General features: G+C 41.8%; 1 protein-coding gene across 9 annotated transcripts in view; it reads right to left on the bottom strand.

The window, feature by feature from the left end:
• Positions 1-21,399, bottom strand: part of GPRIN3 (GPRIN family member 3) — a 62,519-nt gene that overhangs the window by 17,617 nt on the left and 23,503 nt on the right. For 2 of the 9 annotated variants that reach the window (XR_013951188.1, XM_080591867.1), the window contains exon 1: positions 1,811-16,846. The gene's annotated coding sequence lies outside the window, so the exon portion shown is untranslated. The other 7 variants (XM_080591865.1, XM_080591864.1, XM_080591868.1 and 4 more) reach the window with 6 other exon arrangements.

The raw sequence follows: 21,399 nt of genomic DNA, 5'->3' as shown, positions 1-21,399 counted from the left end.
TATGTCTACTGTGAGCTGGACCAAAACCAAACCCACATTTTGTGCAGCTAAGAAAACCTAGCTGCTGCTAAGTAGGCCTGACTTGGACAGGGTGGCTCTATGGGACAAAGGATGTTACCTGACATGTTTTCAGTTCCTTGAATGCAAATTTCCACAGTTTCATCACAACCTTTCCCATAAGATCATTCCCCCAGCACACTGCATGCAAACACCATTCGTGTGGCAGAAGCAGCCCTAGTAGTGGTGGTAGCACTCCCATTAATTAGGCCTGACTTGATGCTGACGAACCATACGTATTGGTGCTCAGAGAAGTGTGTTGTGGCAGCATTGTTACTTCACCAACATATCAGGGAAGGAAATTTTGCCTCAGTGAGCCTACAGGAGGAGGAATGTTTTTTTATGCAAAGTAGGAGCCAACTACAACTTTTTAACTCCTGAGAAATTATGCTCTCCTCATATATCATCTTATTTTAATGAAGACACTGGGCTCAATATTAGAAAAGAGAATAGATCTCTACAAAACAGGCACCCAGAAAAGGATGTATCCATATCCCAATACTTACAAGTATTGTCCTAATGGAAAAGAACTACTCCAAGCGGCATGTAATTAGAGAAGAAGGATGCAGAGTGTAACCATTCATTACAGTAACAAAAATTTGCTGTGGCATGTGATTAACCTAAGAAAGGCACGATGATGATCTCACCATGTGTACTCTTGCCTCCTGGCTTTAAGAAACACAACCAATGTGAATAAAGAGGCTGGCAGCTGAAACGACTGTCACTGTGGCTCTTTTAAAAAGTTAAAAATATCTTCCCTTCTTCCTGCCTCCACCTCAGCACTTGCTTCCTGTTTCTTCAAGTTCTCTCTCTGCCACGCTGCTGACTGCCATTGACAATAAGCAAGGTAAAAGGGACAAAACAACCTCCTTGGTAAACTGCTTCCTGCTAAACACCTTCTCAAGAAACACAAGAGGAAGCAGAGTGTGTTACAACCACTTTTCGTCTGATGCGCTGAGGCTCTGCAGGAAGCCAAACGGTGGCAGGCTGGAAGCCGTCGGTGTTCAGAGATAAAATCGGAGCAATCCACTGGTGTGTATATAACACTAGCAAATGCTCCTTTGAGGGCAGTGACACAAACCTGTACATTCAGTCAAGGACTCCAACCTGCTCACCTCAGTCACAAGAGCTTACAGTATGACTGTAAGTCAGGCTGTTACAGGAAAACTCTTGTCTTCCTGTTACAGGAAAAGCTGCTGTCTTAGTCTCAAACTCCTTTCTTTTTCTTTACCTGAGGCTATACACTTTATTTTGAACTTTGACCCTGCTGGAATTGGACCAAACCAGAGACAAGCACGAGATAGCCTCATTCATTATTATTATTATTCGTTGTTATTATTATTATTCATTATTATTATTGTAACTGACTGCATGTGGGACATGGGGAGGGTAGGAAGCCAACCAACCAAGGATGGGATGACACATGTTAAATGGCACCTTGCGATGCCTGGGAAAATAACGTTTGTCATTGTTCTTTATATCAAAAAAAAAGACGGAACAGCTTAACAGCATACACAATGGTGCATCTATAAGGGCTTCCAACCACCTAACCCTAATGAAGGCAAATACTAGATAAGAACCTGTTGGGAAACCTTACACCTATAACTCACACCACGTTTTCTTCCATCTCTACCCAGAGCTGACAGATGGTGTTAAAAGACACATCTAAGAAAACCTCCCAGATTACAGTGACTACCACCGTGGCATATCTGATCAGGTAAAATTGAGGGGAAGATGTTGTTCTGGCTCTTACCTTGAAAAAAAGGTGGTTTGGTACAAATACCAACTCTGTATTGGTAAAAATAGACCCCAACCTCACTAACTTTGGGTCCTGAAATTCACTGTATGACCAGAGAGCTCTTCAAGACAAAGAAGTTCTTAAGTCTTCTTCATCTATCATGTGGATGTGCTTGAACAAAGAAACCGTAGTTATTTCCGTGGGTTAAGAAGCCAGCTCATTCACAAAGTCAACACCCCAGCCTTTTTGCAGCAAAGCAAAGCACCAACAGCTGTGCTGTACAATGGCCTATTTTGGGAATAGCTTGTTATATGTAGTCTATCCCACAGGTGTCTGATGGTAATAGCTTTTCAGAATCGCTCTTGCAGCCAACACAGGTGCGTAAAAATCTCTCATACTTCACAATTTCAGGAACCATCCTCCTTTCTCCTATTAGATTTGTCCCCTAACAATGGATTATTCAAAAGATATATTTATATCCTTAGATTCGATGCGATTCTATTCTTCCAGCCCCACCAAGGGTGGCTAAGGAACCCACTTGCCTACAGCTTTTTCCACTGCTTTAAATGTGGATTTTCATGGCCTTAAGAATAATTTCATTTTCTTCTTCCAAATTCTCAGAAATCACAAAACTTGTAAGACAAATTCTTATTTAGTGTCTGAGACTCAGGAAACCTCATCTGTGTCAGAACCAAACTAAAACCAGACATACTTCCTTAAGAGAGCAAATATTAAAGAGATAGCAAAGCGAAATCTGGAAACTAGTTCAATAAAACTCTTTTCTCAGCTATTTTACAGTATTTCCAATTTAACTGCACTGGAAACAGAGACCCAGCATGTCTTACTTCATAATTCCTTTCAAAGCTAATAATAATATCAAGAGTCAATTACTGGAGCCATACACAAGCCAAAATTCTGCCTGTTGCGACATGGCACAGCGCCCTAGCCCTCTACAGGGCCATGCTGACCTACACCAGCTGTTGCAACATCCCCACTCCTCTCATGGGTTAGGATTTTCCAGACCTAGAGTTTCTTCTGGATTTCTCATTTCTGCTGGACTCGAGTCAGGGATATTTAGCCTTACGTTTATCACGTGAGTGAAGCAACCCACACCATGAGGGGAGGACTAGTGAAGGACATCAGCTTTGATTTGAATTACTACCCCTGAGGGTGGTAGCAAAATTACTTAATTACTCTAATTAGCACTAATTGAAACAATGGCTCAAACAAGATATATGATGTCTGGGTTTAGCAAAGTCTCAGGTTTACTGAAATTGGCTGCCTCAACCACCTAGCCAAGGCTACGTCCTGGGCAGCGTGACTGGCACTCACCATGCAGCTATGCCTGCATGTACCATCTCATCCTACATACTGCTGCTTCACAGTAAAATAACTGTTCACTCCAAGAACTGATAGAGAAAAAAAAAAAGTTGAGATGTTACAGCGCAGTTATTGAATTTATTACCTAACACCCTACTCCTCACGTTGGTCTGCATTCCTCTTTGGAGGAACAAATTCCTCTTTTGGAACAGTTTCAGCTGTCCTTGCTCAGACTGCCAGCATGTTTAACCTGCAAATCTTTGAAGTGAGTGGAGGTCAGGCTGTACCTTGCCAGGGCAGCTGTGAGCGAGCAGGGCTCTGTGACAGCTTTGTCCTTGTTTCCAAGTCAGCTGGAAGACGTGAAAACCAATCATTCACAGCTTAGAGCTTGATCACCGGACTTGCATTGAATGTAGATGCCTGATGCACAGATGACTACTTGAGGGAATGAGAAAACACACAGCAACCCTTCAGACAGTATGAAAATCCAGGCAAGATGATTTATTTCCACATGGGATCTTCTTGAAGATAAGTGCTGGATACTTCACCAGCTGTGGATGCACAGTAGGCTTCCTACCACAACTTATTTTCTCTGACATCCTATTTATGGACAGATTTTCTTTATTACCACAAACTATGCACATATATATGATTGCAGGCAGACATACATATAAAAATAAAATTTGATATATGCTAATGTAATGACAGGCGTCCTGCATAAACAGGATGATTGAATCTAGCCTCTGAAATCAAATAAGTCTGATTCTCAAAACTACTGAATAGCCAGAAATACCAGTAAAGCCAGCAGGAGTCAAAACTGCTCGATACTTTTGAATTCCTTTTAGTTCCTTTTGTTCTTGTTCTTATGTAGGAAATCCCAGAAAATATTCTGCCATTTTACTGGATGCTATATATGGGGATAGAGATACATACAGGCAAAGAGGAGGAATTGAAACTTTTTCAATTTCTTCTTTAGAAGCTAATGCAGATGAAGATCATGGAGAAAATTATGATATATAGTCAGTGTCTAATGCCAATGATTTAACAACAGAAGAATTTTCTTCCACATCTCTTCACCTACTCCTAAAAACTCTTTGCAATCATAGCTTAGGAATCTGGCTTTAGAGATCCACTAACCATTTTTGACTATCAAAAATATGAAAAGGGGCATCCCCTTGCTGGATTACCACCATAGAGCAAGTCTTGAATCCATACAGAGGTGAAGCAGTCTGATACCTTTGCTCAAGCACAAACTATGAAAACAAAAAAAGTGTACAGAATTTGCTGTTGCCAGCATTTCCAAAAACACACACACACAAAAACAACAACAAAAACCTAACAAATGCCGCCTTAAAGATGGACAAGCCCTAGGCAGGTTATCCGTCCAAGAAATGTACTTGCAAACAACTGCAGATCTGTATGTGTTCATACTAGGAGGTAAGCACTTCTGAAAAAGACTCTCTTAAGGTCCCTGCTCTTCAGAAAATTTAGGATGACCATAGGATCAAACGGAGCATGAATGTTTGACCATGGAGAGGATGACGTCCAATGTGAACAGGGCAGCAGGTGGTGAGATACTCAACAAGTGACTCTACTTGATTGTCTTTTTTCTTCTTAAAGGTAAGCTGCTTCTTTTCCCCAGAGCAAGGCAGACAATTTGTTCTGAATGCCTTTTCCTATAAACCCATAGTCTGTGTGCAAGAGCAGGGAGACACAAAGCAGACCAAAGAAAATGGAGCAAGTATGTGAGCAGAGAGGCAAATAGTGTCAGAGGTATAAGATCAGGCAAGTCCAGAGCTAGGAAACTAAGAGATTCATTAGGTTTTCCTTGTATAACTGTATTATTTAAAACTTAGGCCTTGACCAAGAAACTCAGCTGTCACTAAGGTGAGGAGTCTGCCATATGCCTTCCCCTCCAGACCTACTCAACACTATCCAGATCATTACTACAGCTTGATCCTCACTACCTCAGCGCTGTTCACTCTGGCCCTTAATCTATTCATTTATTAACAGCCACAAATCACAGGCCTGGACAGCCACCGGAAAACTGTTGGGTTCATACTATTACAAGTCAACAGGAAAATAAAAAGAAAAAAAAAAGTCTTTTCAAATGCAGGCTGCTGTGGGAGGTGGTTAGAGAGGGACAGATGTTCAGCTAGCCCTGCAGATGGGCTGGAAAATCCCACATCACTACTTCAAACCTTTCACCCTTTTCCTCTCCCAGGAGGACAGAAACCTTTTTTTTTTTTTTTTAATTTTAATTTTTATTATTTTTTCCCCCTAATACGTGTGGACTTTGCCCTTGGATTTCAGGGAAAGGCTGGAAACTTGCTAGCCCCTTGATCTTTTCCCTGGGCAGCAACTAGATCAAGTTGCTCAACTGTTAGTTATTTCAAGGTTAGTGTGCCTCACCGTAAAGTTTCTCCAACAAAACTGGAAAATGAAGCTAGTCCAGAAATGCTGATTCTGGGAATGCTAGCCTTCTCCCACATGGACTCAATGACTTTATTCCACTTGTTACACAGGCTTATCACTAGAACTGCATAGTGAATTCTGGCCTGGTAAGAAGGCAGTAGATGGTAAGAGGTAAAGGTGAGATCCGCTCGCTTACAAAAGGAAGATATGCAAGAGAAAGTTGGTTGATTCATGTGATAGAGAATTTTGCTGTCCCTCTGTGTCCTCAACCTATGTTTGAATGGTCTTCCAGCACTGACTGCCCATCTGTCACTTGCTGTGTGCCCCTTGCCAGACCATTTCTCAGCCTCATATAGCTCAAGGCCAGGAAATTGTTCACAAAAAAATGTATGCTTATATCACGGTGCAAAACATCATTTAAATCATCCTTTTGAAAGACAGTTTCAACACTGTTTAAATATTTGTGAAGGTGACTATAGTCACACTTCTTGCTACCCCACGTTGCACACTCAACTTGAACGTCATAAACACTCCTGTCTTTCTAAGACTCTGATAGGTATTTATTCCATTTTCTTTTTTTGCTATTGTTAAAAAGCTTAGCAAGAGCCACAGTACAATCTGATAGAAAACAGATACCTTTGCACTCTTGCCTTCGTTCAAGATACGTGTACAAGCTGAATCATAAACCATGTCACAAAAGGATCAAGGAAAACTGCAGAAAAGTGATTGGAAAACCCCTTTCTGCAACCAGACACAGAACTGGGAAGGTCATCACAGGACACCTTCAGTGTCTTTTTCTCTGTAAGTTTTCTTTTTGTGCATTTTAGAATTCTTTTGGGACTTCATTACCATCATTATCTGCTCTTTGGGATGGCAACATTGCTCTGTACAGGCCAGGAGCACTTCAGGACCATCCCTAAGGACTGTAGAGGACAAGAATTTGAAAGGACATTCTTCTGGCTGAATGAAGTACCAAAACTAAATATTCTGCTCATTCATCTTTAACTCATCTGCCCTAATTTCATTCTGAATCAGCTGCCTACAGACTGGATGATTGAAAGGATGTTGTTGTTTGCTTTCATGTCAGAATGACAGCTATGGCATTTGGAAAAAAAATCACATCTATTTAATCTCTCTGGTTGGATACTGCTAATAAAAGGCCATATTTATGCCTCAGATAAACTTCAGCAGCTCCATTGATGGGGTTTGCATCAATGAAATTACAGACTTTTACTAGGGTCACATTTCACCCATCTAATTCAGGTGTTTTTTGTTTGTTTGTTTTTCTGAGCAGTGTGTTAGCTACTAACTAATCTGATTTTTACAGTAACACGTGTGTCTTGATGACTAGTTTAACTCATGTGATGGTTAAAGAATAATTTGACTGCTGAAGTTAGATTATATAGCACTTTGAAAAAGTTGAAAGGTTTAATCAGACAAAATATGAGACAAACTGAAGGTGAGTAGGTAGGATTCAGGCTGTGTTACTGGGGAAGCAACAACATGTGTGTTGTCTTGGAGCATTAGCACAGATGGAAGTGGTGAGTAACAGCAAATAATGCTTGTTACACAGCTCACTATCAGGGATCATCGTATCAGAAACTGAATGGAATAGAAGCTTTCTTTCTAGTTAGCTACTTACCAAAACTATTATTAGCTTTGTCCTTTTTTTTTTTCTTTTTTCTTTTTTCTTTTTTCTTCTCCTACGTCTTTTTGAGGAGTGGTTCAAACAGATAATTGTGTGGGCTCTCTCCCTATCATCTGCCTGTTTGGGTTGGCTGCTGATAGGAATGTCTGCTCACATGAAGGCACATTGCTTTGAGTGTAACAGACACCTACAAATACACTGTATGCAGGAACTTACCTAACTCCCCTCCCCACATGCTATATTATTAATACATTCAGTCCACTTATCTTCTTGTTAGGGAGCAAGCGTGAGTGTGCTTATTGTCCAGCTCTTTGGCAGGCCTTCTGCCACCTTCCTGCCTCCTCCAGCATGGAAAACTGTAATTCTAAAATAGGTCATTTTATTATAAAAATACATTTCCCAAGCAGCATTCCCCTGAGGCCCTTCATAATAAGAGTATCTTTTGAATTGGATAAATATTGTTCTGCTATTTCCCAGTATCAACTGCACATATTTCTATGATAACGGCCCAGCATGGTCTAGCTGGAAGCAACTTTCGAAGTACACCATTTAATACGGGAATATTTCCCAGGGAAGGCTTCTAGGCCTTATGATAGGATTATAGTGGGCTGATTTTATTGCTCCACCAATAGTATAAAGTGGCCCCATGACTCGAGGTTTGAATTGTTCCCCTGAAGTTAGTGTATACACTGAACTCAGTCAGGAGGTAAAGGCCCCTCTCCTCAACAAAGTGAGGAGCACCTCTGTGTTAGTTTGTATGTCTGATGCAGACAGAAGGAAGCTGCTTGTTCTTTCCATTTCTTAGGCATGAAGCTAATCAGGCCTTAAATAAAAAATGAAGGCTGGATTCATTCCTGAGTGTCAAAAAGCACAAGCAGATAAATTAATGAAGTATATCCTGTAATCCTCGTTTGTTCGAACTTTCCTCTGCTTCTCCTGATGGAGTTTGTCTGACTTCTCAGGAAACGAAGAAACAGGTTTTATTCCTCTGTCATATTTTGCACATCCTTATGCATTTCTAGCATCATTGGCCAAAACTATAAGCTGAATTCAGCTTTATGAATCTTATGTTCTTAGGCATGAAATAAACAGCACCAATTCTGCACAGCCCTAACCAGAAGTCACCCTATGAAGGTATGGGTCTTCCAACTCAGTTCAGCCCTCGGCAGACATAGGTGAACATGCATTTGCAATTCATAGCCCTAATGCTTCTCGCATAAGCAGGACCATATGAAGAACAGGAAGGCAAGCAGGGGCCTGAAAGCTTGGTCACTTCCTCCTGCCACACCACTGACTGGGGTGATCCTCAGAAATATCACTTACCCTTTCTGTGAAAATGTCTTTGGTGCTCTAACCAAGAATTGTCTAATGTTATCACAGTTACGTTTAGAATTGGAATACCTGTCCCTGTGGATTGGATGGAAGATAGGAAGATATTTTAGAGAGTATTGAAACAGAGGATCTTGTAAAGCTGTTGCTCAGCTTGAGCAGAAATCTGGGTTCTCATAAACTTATGCAGATATTTATAGCCTGCTCACTGGCTTTTAACAGATACTACCTAATTATTAACCTCAAGGGGAGGACTAACATTTTCTTTTAAATAAGTATGGAGATGTCGTGGTGTACTGCAGTGTTAGAGAACTTTCAGATCTTGTTTTGAAATACCAGACTTTCAGGGTGGAATAATTCTGTCAGCTTGCTTCCGTACAGCTCTTCTTTCTGAAAAATGTTTTATCACATTACTTCTACCCCTTCCAATGCCACCCAGCATGCTTCTTATGTTGTATCATTTCCCTAATGACTCATCTCTAAAGCTAAGCCTATCAACTGTGAAGTCTTTCATGGAACTGATGCTTCAGAGAAAGGAGAGTGACATTAACAATAAGGGCTCTTTAGTTCCATCAAGAAGTTAAACAGCAAGCACTGATTATCCTTCAACCCTTTCTAGTTTAAGGGCTAGACAATCCCCACTAGCCAGACTATTTCTGGGAGAGCTGAGCTGGGAAGATTTACAGGACTTTTGTACCTCCTTATTCTCTGAGCTTGGGACCTGGTGATATCCCGTTTATTCTCAGTGCACAAAGGCCACCCTAAAAACTGCTGGCTTGTAGCTCTGGTAGCCTAAGAAAATTAGGAGTACTAAAATGCAACAGGACCCTTGTCCACTTCATCTTTGCTGCACACTGCTACAGTGGAAGATTTCCTATCTAGTCCATTACACTGACATCCCAGATTTACTCTGCTGTTCTACCCTGCTTTTGGAAATACTCCGTGATTGGAGTCCCGGGGCCCTATTGAAGGGGAGGTACCTTTCCAGGAGCACTTAGCAGACATGCTGTTTTTTGGGTTAAGATCACACTGGCAAAATAAGAACCCACTAGAGGTAATGCACCAGTCCTTTGACTTCAAAAAGTTTTAGTTTCTTTATGAAGGCAAAATGGCTGCATAAGAGTAGAAAATCAGTTTCAGTCAGTCTGGCTTTGCGTTAAAAGTCTAACTGACTGCTCACTGTCATCATCTGAGATAAGCCATTTCTTCTGATAGTAACTTTTTAAGACTAGTCATAATGTAGCACTGTATTTGTGTTCTCTATTCATTCATGTACTCTATTTGAATCTGCTGTCTTTTTCCATGAACAGTAAAAAAATGCATAGCACCTTGCACAAGTTGCTTGTTTCATCTCTTTATCTTGAGATCCCTTTTATGAACTGAGGTCTTTGCATATTAGCATCACTGGGGAAAAAAAAAGCTTTCAACACACTAGACTGCAATCTGGGATCCTGATCACAATAACAAATATTTCTCCAAAAGAAAAAAAAAAAGCATATCCTCTTCTTCAGGACAAAACACCAATTGCATGATGATTTTGAAGAGCTGACAATATTAATTAGTGTCAATGATCCTACAGCAGGATCTAAAGGTACAGGTGTCACAGAGAGAATTCAAGTAAACATAGGTTACTTTACAAGAGAAACACCTAGAAACACCTGGTACAAGATTCTAGAAACAACTTTTTAGCAGAAAAAAAAATAAAGGGTAGGAAAAAAGGTCAGATAATTAGATCTTCCTTTCCAAAGTGATATGCCTGTGATATGCATATCAGTGTTTTGTTTTGAGACAGTAAGAACATGTTACTTCTAACTTCAGGCTTTTCTTCAAGCAGCCTTTCATACTGTTTACTTCAGTCTTGCTCTATGCTTCAATTTAACAAATACGTAGCCTAGCTAACTGAGCTAACTGAACTACTTGCCAGTCTTGCCAGACTACCAGCCCTTTGGAAAACACCGATCTGCCTACGTCTTGTGTGCATACATTAATGTATATGCACACAAATGAGTGTGTGTATGTACTCAGTACACAACTTTTGATATTTTTGTATTTGTTTTACAGTATTTAACTATAAAGCAGCATTGGCATACAAATGTTAAATCTATAAATAGGATCAATATGGCATTTAAAGGCACAATCTGCAGTACTGACTGCTCTCTGGGCTTCCTTGGCTCAGACATACTGGCTGCCAAATCACAGCGCATGTGTTCCACACAACAGTCTTGGCAGACACTTTACACACAGAAACCATATATATTAGTGCAGGTTCACCTGAGCTAGGCTGCTGCTAGCAGGTAACAAATCATCCAGAAAGAAAAGGAGAAGGGGAAGCAGGTAAACCCCTAGGTATTTCTAAAGGTGTGCATGTTACCTTTAAACTGACTGCTAACTGGGGACATCTGTACATGAAGAGCCTGGCAGAATGCTATCACTACAGCCTGTCCTCCCTCCTTACATCTCTTCACCCTTTCATACAATGTGCTGATGGACTCCTCTGGCCTGGCTTTGGAAATTCTGTGTCCAATGGACAGGACCTATGATCAGTCCATGGACAATATGAATGATTTTATATTGAGCAATGCTACAGCTTCCTGGATCACAAGTTCATCAGACCACGGTTAAGACTCCTGTCTAACAATGGGTTTCATATCTTTTTTATAACCTTTTTGTTTGTTTCCCTCGTAGTGACTATGAAGGTTGCCCAAGAGGGTGATGAGAAACATCTCAGCTCAGAATACACAGTTAAAGATCCTTTTCTAAAAAAATTTCTTTTCCACTCCCTCAGGAAAACAGTTCCATCTCCAATGCTAAAAAGCAATATAGCTCAGCTGGGAAAATGAATTTTCATCATTTGCCAAGTGATACAAACTTGGAGTCTCATCTGAGAGCTGGTCTCCACTGTGCTAGGCACTGTATGCACAGATACTAACAGATACAAACAAACACCATCATGTTTGTTTGTGTCCCCCTTGATTAATCCCTTCTTGTCCTTCTAAGCGGACTGAGGGAGGAAAGTGGGCAAGCTCAAATAATGCCATATTTCCCTATTTTATCATAAATATAGTAAAATGAACAGTAAAAGTAATGGAAGTTGTTGACAATTACAAACATAGATATTAACAGATAGGGACTCTTGGTCCTGGTTCATTAAAAAAAAAAATATTTTATGTATGTCTGTTTGATATTGGCTATGGTAATAGCTTCCTTCCCTGCTGATAAGTTTCGTAACATAGGATCATGGAGTTAGAGATAGAGGAAAAAAAGAATACAGTTTGTCTTCTGTGGACTTGCCTCATTGCTTAGACTGTAGCACCCTGTCAGAGGCTGCTAGAGTAATTCATTGCAATATTTGTGATTGTTGGCATTCTTCCCTCTACTTAATTATTTTTCCCACGTACACATGTCCACTGCTGGCAAAGGACAAAGCAGGGGGCAAAATGCTATTATACTGGTTCCTAATCACTACTTTTTGGTCTCCATCTTCACTGCTTTCTCTCTCACCCATACACTGCATGGAGTTGCAAGTGTCAGTGATGTGCTTTTCTCATATTTACTCAACAGCATGCTGACACCTCTGTGTTTTCATATGTGCATGATTTACAAATGTGAATACTTAGCCACTGCCTCCGAGAAACAAGTCACTCAACCTTAATAAGTGACTGATGTTGCGTGATTAAAAAATTAAACAGTACAAGTCTTTGTTTCTATAGAACTGCTAATGAGTTCAAAGTCCATGTATATAATAAAAGATATATGTAGCTCTTTTCTGGTTTTGCTATTTGCAATCGCAAACTGTGGTCAGATACACTCTCAAAAACTTTTCCTACTGGAAGGTAATTTTACTTGATTCAGAACGTATCCAGAACTTTTTTTTTCTTTTTTTTTTTCGAATAAATATTATCAGTCTTTGTTCTGTCTCTTAAGAAGTTGATGTTTACCCAAATGAGCTGATGAATCCCCCAAAACGGGATCAGTTTAGACATCTTGTCACATAGTATAGGAGCTTACAGTCAGTGCATCCAATTTGATTGGATGCATGGTTAGTACATAAACAGTACTAGGTGACTTTTGGTACGTTTCTAATCTTCCATAATAATATTGAAGTATTGCCAACAATTCCCCCATAATGATCATATTTTTGGCCAGTTATTCTATCCACATATGTGCAGAGGTCTAGACTGAGGAAAAGGCTGATGCCTCTGCCTTGGTTCTTCAGCTAAATTTTTCCAGAAGCCTAGTCAAGATGGTGTTCCACTTACTTCAAAAATAGTTGCATAGTTAAATTATTTTGCACAAATGAAACCAGTTTATAACCCTGCAAGATGTATCAAAGTTTTATCAGATATGAAATTGTTACATGTCATTAAATAACATCAGCTATAAATCCAGGATTGCTCTTAAATCCACAATGGCGACAGATTCAGCCTATATGTCACCTCTGTCTTTAATACGGGTTTTATAAATTAAAAAATGATGCACATCTAGAAGAAGAGTCATGCAGGTTACAAATTTTTCCTCTGTCTGTAGCTGTAAGGCTGCAAGCAGCTTGCTTTTACTCCAACATCAGATTTCAGAAGCAAATCACAGGCAGGATATCATTCTTAGCATAATCAGCTTCTCCTTAGTTTCAACTGCATTTGATGGATGGTGTTTATGTTGTTCAAAAATAAAGGTGACACTAATGGTTGTAGGGCCCATTTGACAAATTTTACTACTGCCACCACATTTGCTAATGAAATCCAACTATCTGTAACCTAGAGCTTGTCCCTCCTTGTTGAACACTCTTCACTGTAACTCTGAGACTCATACAAATACTATCTTCTGTCCAGCTTGGGCTTGTAGGATTAACTAACAGCCACTGTTCTTAGTGCTGTACTGACCCAGCGTGATCGTCATAACGCAAAAAGAGATGATTTTTGGGACCAGTCACACTATGGAGAGAGATGCATGTTCTTCTAGTTGCAAAAGAAGTTAAAGAGAAGATGCAACCTTGAGAAGGGAAAGTACATGTCAAAAAAAATCAAAGAATTTAGCCAACTCTGGGAGAGAAAAACAGAGTTTGAATGGATGGATGAAGTTAACTGCCAGGTAATTTGGGGGAAATTTACAATTAAATGCCCAATAAACAAATTCTAAGATGCTGACGCTAATGCAAACAGCATTCACTAAGGTTCTAAGGCTCACCGGGTTACTGTATACAATCAGCTTTGATATCTTAGCTCAGTAATTATTTTTAGACTTTTTATGGGCAACTCACTCATCCATCATTGCTTATACCTACTGCAGTATTTTGTATAGACATATTTTCAGAGACTTGAAAAGAAAAACAAAAAAAATTTCTTTGTGGAATTTCAAGAAAGTTCCCTGTACTGATACTGAAGTCATTACCTGATCAGAATGAACATTTTCTTATTTCTAATACTCTGAATATATTACTTCAAAGGGCTAAACCCTGCCATATTTATTCATGCAAACAAATGTTAGTCATAGGAATCACTTCACTTACTTCATGGGATGGTGTATGTGTTCAGATAACGTCATTAATTTTGCATACTGAAACACCTCAAAGGAGGAAAAGAATGGAAAAATATTTAACCCTGTGATGGGACCTTTTTTTTTGTTCTTTTTTTTTTTTTTTTTGACCTTACTATTTATATACAGCCTGTTCTTCATTGTCTGCAAAAATATAGTTGCCTCTAACCTAAAACAATGTTTGCTGCTGACCTGCAATCCCCTGAAAACATAGGCTTATATGGTATTGTCACCAAGCTCCACACCAATGAATGTGTGACATCTTGGGAAACTATAAGGGGCATTTTTATGCCTTTGCTGTAAAAGGGCAAATATCCTGCTGTTCGGTACCACAGAAGTACCACAATTGAACCCAGCGGGAGTTTTTTGGGTATTATATTTGTTTGTAGACTCAGAATTTCTTCATGAGGCTACCGGAAATGATTCTTGAAGCGTTATTAGCTGGAAAGTGCCCGACTCAGTGCTCTGCATGCTGCTCTCAGCAAGCACACACAAAAAGACCCGTACAACACTGTGTGACCTCTACCTTTCTTACATCACCTGGCCTCGGTGTGCACTGAGCTTTTAGGCAAGCTATAGTTGGCTTTACTAAGCAGATGTGATTTAACAAAGGAGCCCCCCTAAAACCCTCAAAAAACCAAGAAAACACAAAAAACAAAAGCACAACACTTCAGCAAACATCTCCCATGCCAGGCATCTTCAGACTGCTATATCCATTCACAGCATCTCAGTCCCCTTTGGGGCTGCTACAAGTTATCAGAGCACTTGACAATACCCTGTCACAAACACATGCCTCTGGCCCTCTCAGACACTGTACTTTCTGAAGAGAACTATAAATCCAGGCTTGAGCACAGTTCAAAGTGAATACAATTCAGAAAATTCAAGTTCAAGATTTGCAACACAGTGACTATGCACGTATCAGCTTAGGCATCATACCAAGCAAGGGATTTACAGCTCTGTGATGCAGGAAAGCAAATTTCTCTCCCACCAACACTCAGAAGCACAGCTGAATGAAAGCAGCTACGAAACTCTCCTGTGTGCTTTCAGTTCTCAGTTTTTGTATTACCCAGTAGAACTTCTCGCCCACTAAACTTTAAATAACTTAAAGCTCAAATGGACCAAATGCTACCAAAAAGACAGTTTTATCATGGAGGTCCAAGGAAAAAATCAGTTGACTTGCAGAGGGAGAAATACCAGAGCTTGACCCTCATTACCAAGCAGCAGACTCCCTGGAAGTAAAGTTATAGGAGTGGGGGGGGGGGGGGGGGAAAAAGAGAACAAAGGCAGATCCAAAGTTATGCATGTAGGAAAGCTTAATTTAAATACCCCTTACAGGACTGGCAACCAACATCTGAGAAAACAGTGGATTGTAGGGAAATGTAGGGATCACTGCATGCGACTAACGGAACACAAGTTCCCACCGTGCAGTCGTGGGAAAAAAAAGTTCGTAGCATTGGGTGAATAGACAGGGGAATACTGAGCACGATGTTATTATCTCTGCACGTGACATTAATGGGAGCCTTCCTGGAATCCACTGTGCTGTGCCGGTGGCCACGCTTTGCAAGCAGCCACTTTGGGGGCCCAGAGAAGAGCAGACGGGCCATTTTTTCCTCTGGAGCATTTACATTCTTGGGAGAAACCGAAGGAGCTCAGTCTATTTATCTCATCAGAGACAACGTTAAGTGGCTATTTAATTACTGTCCTTAAATAATTGCACAGAGAGACTATCTGAAACTAGATAGCTATTTAATCTGACAGAAAAAGACATTACCAGATCCAGTAGCTGGAAGATGAAGTCAGAAAAGTTCAAATTGGAAGTGAGATGCAACGTTTAGCTATGAGATTAACAATTGGAGCCAACTATCTCGGAATGCAGTAAATTCCCAGTCATTTGAGGTCATTAGATCAAGATGGTGTGAAGAGGCTGGTGGGCCAGAGCTTGGACTTTTTGGGGAATAGTCTGCGTTTCATGTTATGCAAGAGCTTAGACTACAGGGCCATAACAATTCCTTATGACTCTGAAACCCACTAGCAGCACTGTTATCTTTTCCTGGGAAAAACAGAAAGAAGGATGAAGGAAAAAAATGTTAAGGAAGCCAAGACTTGTGCAAAAAGTAGGTTAATCTGTGGACAGCAGACACGTTCACAAACTAGGAATGGGTAAGATCATCCAGTTTTGCCACTAACTTCAGCAGCAAAAAGAAAACGCCTGTTAGGGATTTACGACTCCAAGCCAGGTTGCTCCAAGTGTCTCCAGCAAACTTGCCGCACAACTAAAGCTGGTTAGAAGGGGTGAGCAGCATCAGGCAAGTCTTTAAGGCGTCCTGTTTTTTGGATGCAACACAACAGCTTGGAAACCCAGCAGGCGAGCCTCCTGCTCTTGGCCCTGCACCCAGAGAGCAAATTTTGGGAGCCCTGGCGTTAGGACCCCCAGCCCCTGGTACCTGGGCACATCGATGCGTGCGCTCCGCTTCCACCCACCCGGCAGCAGCGGGCCGTGGGGGTCTCCCCTTCGCACGGAGACCCCCGGGGGGGGGCCGAAGGTGGGGTCGGGGGCTGCCGCTACCCGCGGGGGGGTCCCCCCGCTCTGCGCCACCGCGGGACGTGGCCGTGGCGACCTCGCCGCTGCCGTGGCGACCGCGCCGCGCATCCCTCCCTCCCCGGGCCGGCCGGGCGGGGGTTTATTATTAATAATAATAATCCGTAGCCCCCCGGGCACCTGCCCTCGCACCGAGCCCGCTCCTCACCGGCTCCGTAAGAACTTGCCGTGGGGTGGAGGTGCTCCCGCTGCCCCCCAGCTCCCTCCCCTGCCCCTTACCTCCGCGGCGGCGCCCGGGGAGCTGCGGGCGCGCCGCCGCCGCGGGCAGGGATGACCTTGCGGAGAAATTCATCATCCGGGCAGGAAAACAAGCCCTTCCTCGGGGTGTGCGGCGGAGGGAGGGAGGGAGGGAGGGAGGGAAGAAGGGAGAGATGGAGGGAGGAGGGCTGCGCCGGGGTGCCCTCCCCGCCGCGGCGGCAGGGAGAGGCAACCCGGGAGGGCTCGCAAGAGGCACCGGGAGGCTCCGGGCCGCTCAGTGCTGCAGCGGTGGGAGGCGGGGAGCCGGGCAGCCGAGGAGCCTGGCAGCGCTCCCCCCGGCGGCCGCCGGCGGAGCGGGGCAGCCCCGAGCCCCCGCCAGCCCTACCCCGGGCCCCCGGTTTCGGCGCAGGCATCCCCCGCGCCGAGCCCACCTCGGAGCCGCTCCCGGAGCAAAAACTACGTGCTCGGCGGGGGAAACCGCCTGCTCCACCGCGGCACAAGAGCCAGACCTGCAGCACATGGGGAGGAAATCCGCCGGTGCCATCCAGTCCTCCTCCGTGTGTCGGTTAGCTTAGCTATCCAGGCACCCGACGAGCCATCATCCAAATTTGCGTGGGGCATTGCAGCGGATGCAAATGGTGATCGACTCTTGTCACGCGTTCAGTTCGGGCTGCTTGCTGCTTTTGAGACGGAAATCTGGCTTCCGCTATGAAGCTGTCCGGCCTGCCTGCGGCTAGCCCTCAAAAAAATAGATCCCCGCAAAAATAACAGCAACAGAAGCACTTTGCGTTAGGACTCATATTTGTCTGGAAAGCTTTGATCTAATTGCACTGCATTCCCACCAGTGAGGAATTTTATCTGCTGCAATCACAGGAAATGGTTCTGCAGTGCCAGGAGGTTCAAGTAAAGTACAGGTTTCCAACCAGGAAGATTCCAACTCCTCTACTTTTCTTAATAGGCATATAGGAACAGGTTTTCCAAAACTATAGGACAAGCTGCGAGGACAACTCCTGTTTTCACATTGGCTTTGCGATCTGGAAAAGACTGGGGAACAGAAAGAACAGTGGACTAGAGGACCTAACAAATCGTCATTATTATTAATTTTAATCTCTAATCATCATAAACATCAATAAATCATGTCCCCCTGATCCATGTTAGTGGATCCATATTTTATTTACTGTTCTGCAAAACACCCTCAGGCTCAGTTACTGATCCTAAATCTCTTTGACTCATGGGTTAAGTGATCACTGCTGGATCATGAAACGCTTCTCATGTCTTCTACCATGGTATATGCAATTTCTTCCCCAACACTTGCGAGTGAGATCAGCACATATTTATGTAATATCCATGCTTGAATGTGGCTTTCTGACTTTATTTAATCACAGAAAAAGAGAGATTTTCAATAATCACTGACAATAGCTGCTTCCTTACATGTGTCAAAATCAAAACAGTACTTTTAAGAACCTGAACACTCAAACACTAGGGAATCTCACTGGAGGGGGAGAGTGAGGAAAGCATCAGACTTTATCAGGAAAGGCAAAGATGTACATCATTAACAGTCAGGGTTTCCTGGTAGTTCAAATCTACTTTGCTGTCTTTACAATCTCACTTTTTTGGTGCTTTGGAAGACTTGTATAGAGCCTAGTCCTCACCCTGGTCATGTCTGAGTCAGGAATTCAAGGTCAGGCTAGCCAACTCCTCGTCATTATTCTCCAAAAGGAACTATTTTTTACAGAAACACTGCCAGACTTCCTAGAATTAATCCCGTTGCCATTACTACAGTGCAGCTTCCACTTTTGTGTTAAAAGAGAAGAAAGACTGGATGATTCAATTTCCTTTGTCAGCAATTGTGCTTTTATGAAGAGGTAGCTGTAGACACTTAACAGACCTTGCTGCTATGAGGACTTCCCCGGACCTCAGTTATTATAGTTTTCCTAAACTTTGCTAGACAGAAGATTGCTTATCTAGACTCTTAAGAGAGACTCCTTAGCCCAAGGTACTGAAATCACAGTCTTGGCACTCAGTTAACCAATTAACTCAGGTAATTCTGTAAACTTGTGTCATCTGATGCAGCTTTTCCTTTCTGCATCTTTCTCTCCAGTTCCAAATCCCCAAAATAACATTACCTCTAGTCCCTTCTACAGCAACTTTCCCTGCCCTGGAAGAAATAAGACGCCGTGGAAAGGTGAGATTCAGGCTTGTCACCAGGCAGTCCTTACATGACTGTGGCACTATTTACAAAGGAAGGAATTTCAGTTGTTTTAGTATTTATAGCTAATACATTTGTCGTCTTTGGAAATCAACTTTGGAATTAATTGAAATGGAAACATGGTAGGATTTTCAAAGGCATGCAAGACAGGCAGCTGGCTGGAGGGTCAACTTGAAAGCCTTGAAAGTCACAGCAATAAGAGCCACACAGGTTCAGCTGGAAAGGCTGGGAAGACTTTCTACGGGCTATTGCACCCTTCCTGTTTTAGGGCTGTCAAGTGCCTTCAGAGCATGTAGAGGAATCAGTCCCAGTACCTGCCAGAAAAGAGCAACTGTGATTCTGAGGATGAAAATAGTTGACTAGGAAGCTTTCTTTGCTCTAAGCCTCTTCATGCTGATGCGCTTCCAAACCAGTGCCTAAATGTTTTCCTGCTGAGTTCAGATAAACATTTCTCTCTTTATGTCTGTGCAGCATTACTGAAAATTCCTTTGCTGCTCTTAGTGGTCATGGCTGAGCTCTGAGTCTGATGGGCAAGGAAATCAAAGAGAAATGAAGCAGTAATATGACTGAAATACAGCTCAATTAATAATCTCTTTGCCATGCCCAGTAGGGCACAAGTGTTTCATTTCTGAATGCATTGATGTCCCAGGAAAGCTGAGTGGAGGCATCGAGATTTGGATCATTGCAGGAATTGGTTAAGGTGATAAAGTGCACACGTGCACAAAGGGCATGTCCACTTTATCTACATAGTCTTCTAATGTACATATTTTTCTCCTACCTCTCTTCACTGAACCCCAGCCTACCACAGAATGGTTTCATTTGGTACACCACGCAATATTAGTATTAAATACCTTTAAACCATCTTCTAAACCCTGCTATGAGCCTTGAACTCCACTAGCTGCTGTACTGATATGCTAAAGAGACCATCATATGTCAACATATCAATGCATCACCGTATCAGTACAAACTAGATATTGAGATTAATATGCTGGTCTACCAGAATTTTTACCTCATTTGCTTAATCACCTGTGAGTCATGGCCAATATTCTACATTTTTCCCCATTCTTTTGTCTGCTTCAATCTCCAGCTATAATATTTGTTTTATGTTAATTTCTTGTAGGTGTTAATGCAGAGAAGCATTCATACTGAGGGCAGCACGCAGACATTTGCATAGATTTAAGCACTGTGCTTAGCACTTACTGAAGTCAATGGAACATGCTTAAAAATAAATGTGTACACAGGACATGTGGACATAGGTCTCTATAATATCAAGAATAATACAGAATTAAACCTCTCTAACTTGCTAATGTTTAGCTGTAGAGGAATTGTTTTCTGATATGTATTAGGCCAGAGCTCAGGCCAATAGGAGGATGGATTTTCAAGGAGCTGCCAAAATACAAGTAATCATCAGAAATGACAACCACACTTCTACAGTGCCTTTGAAGACTCCTGTAGAATGTTTTAATATTTTTTGACAGGCTGGAAAGAACATCATTTTAAAACTATATCACCATCTTGCTAAAGAAAGTTCTTTCCCGTAGCTGAAAAAATAGAGCTGATGACTATTTAAAATGAGAAACGCTATGACATGTGGAGAAGATTTGTAGTTGCCCTAAGCTAGCATAGTTTCATTTACTTCAGTAGCAATATACAGATTTACATTGGTATAGATTTGCCTTGTTGATTTTTGCACTGCTTATACCATATCCCTTAATATATTTTCAATTTTAATGACACTGATACCGAATATAAATTTTGTAGGAGCAGTTTTTACACGGCATATTTCATGTCTTCTTCACGAAAAAGAGCTATAAATATTTCAAAAAAGTAAACAAAACAGCTTTTATAGGCAAAACAACTGAAGACTGGGCTGAGAAGAGCAATGAAGAGCAAACTTGTGAATACAATCATTTAACATTTGTAGTTTTGTGAATGCATTTACACCTTCATTTCTCATTAAAAAATATTGAAGGACTGAATGAACATGCTTGTTTTGGACTGGGAACCAAGCCACAAAAGATACAGTCCTCTGGTATGATAGCTGCATTAAGTAGCTGTACAACTAGAGACAAACATATGAGTGAAGAAACATACACAAGGTGACGTGATGTGTGTGTTTTGTGATCATGCACTTCCAGTACAACCAACAGAGCAGAGCAAACAGTAATTCCATGTTACACAGTATCTCTGTCTCCCTTTACCTCTCACATACCTAATGGGCTGTACTGGGCATCTCATAAATGGATGCCCTGTTCAGCCAGAGAAATAACACTCCTGGATCATTAGAGTAGCTCTGATGACACTACGACTAGAGAGATAAGGATTTCTTGGTCATATTTCCTCTAAGACAGTGT

The sequence above is a fragment of the Anser brachyrhynchus genome (genome assembly GCF_964034855.1).
Source record: "Anser brachyrhynchus genome assembly, chromosome: 4".
NCBI classification, from domain to species: Eukaryota; Metazoa; Chordata; class Aves; order Anseriformes; family Anatidae; genus Anser; species Anser brachyrhynchus.
Note: the sequence above shows the minus strand (reverse complement) of the source record. Positions and strands in the feature narration are given on the sequence as shown.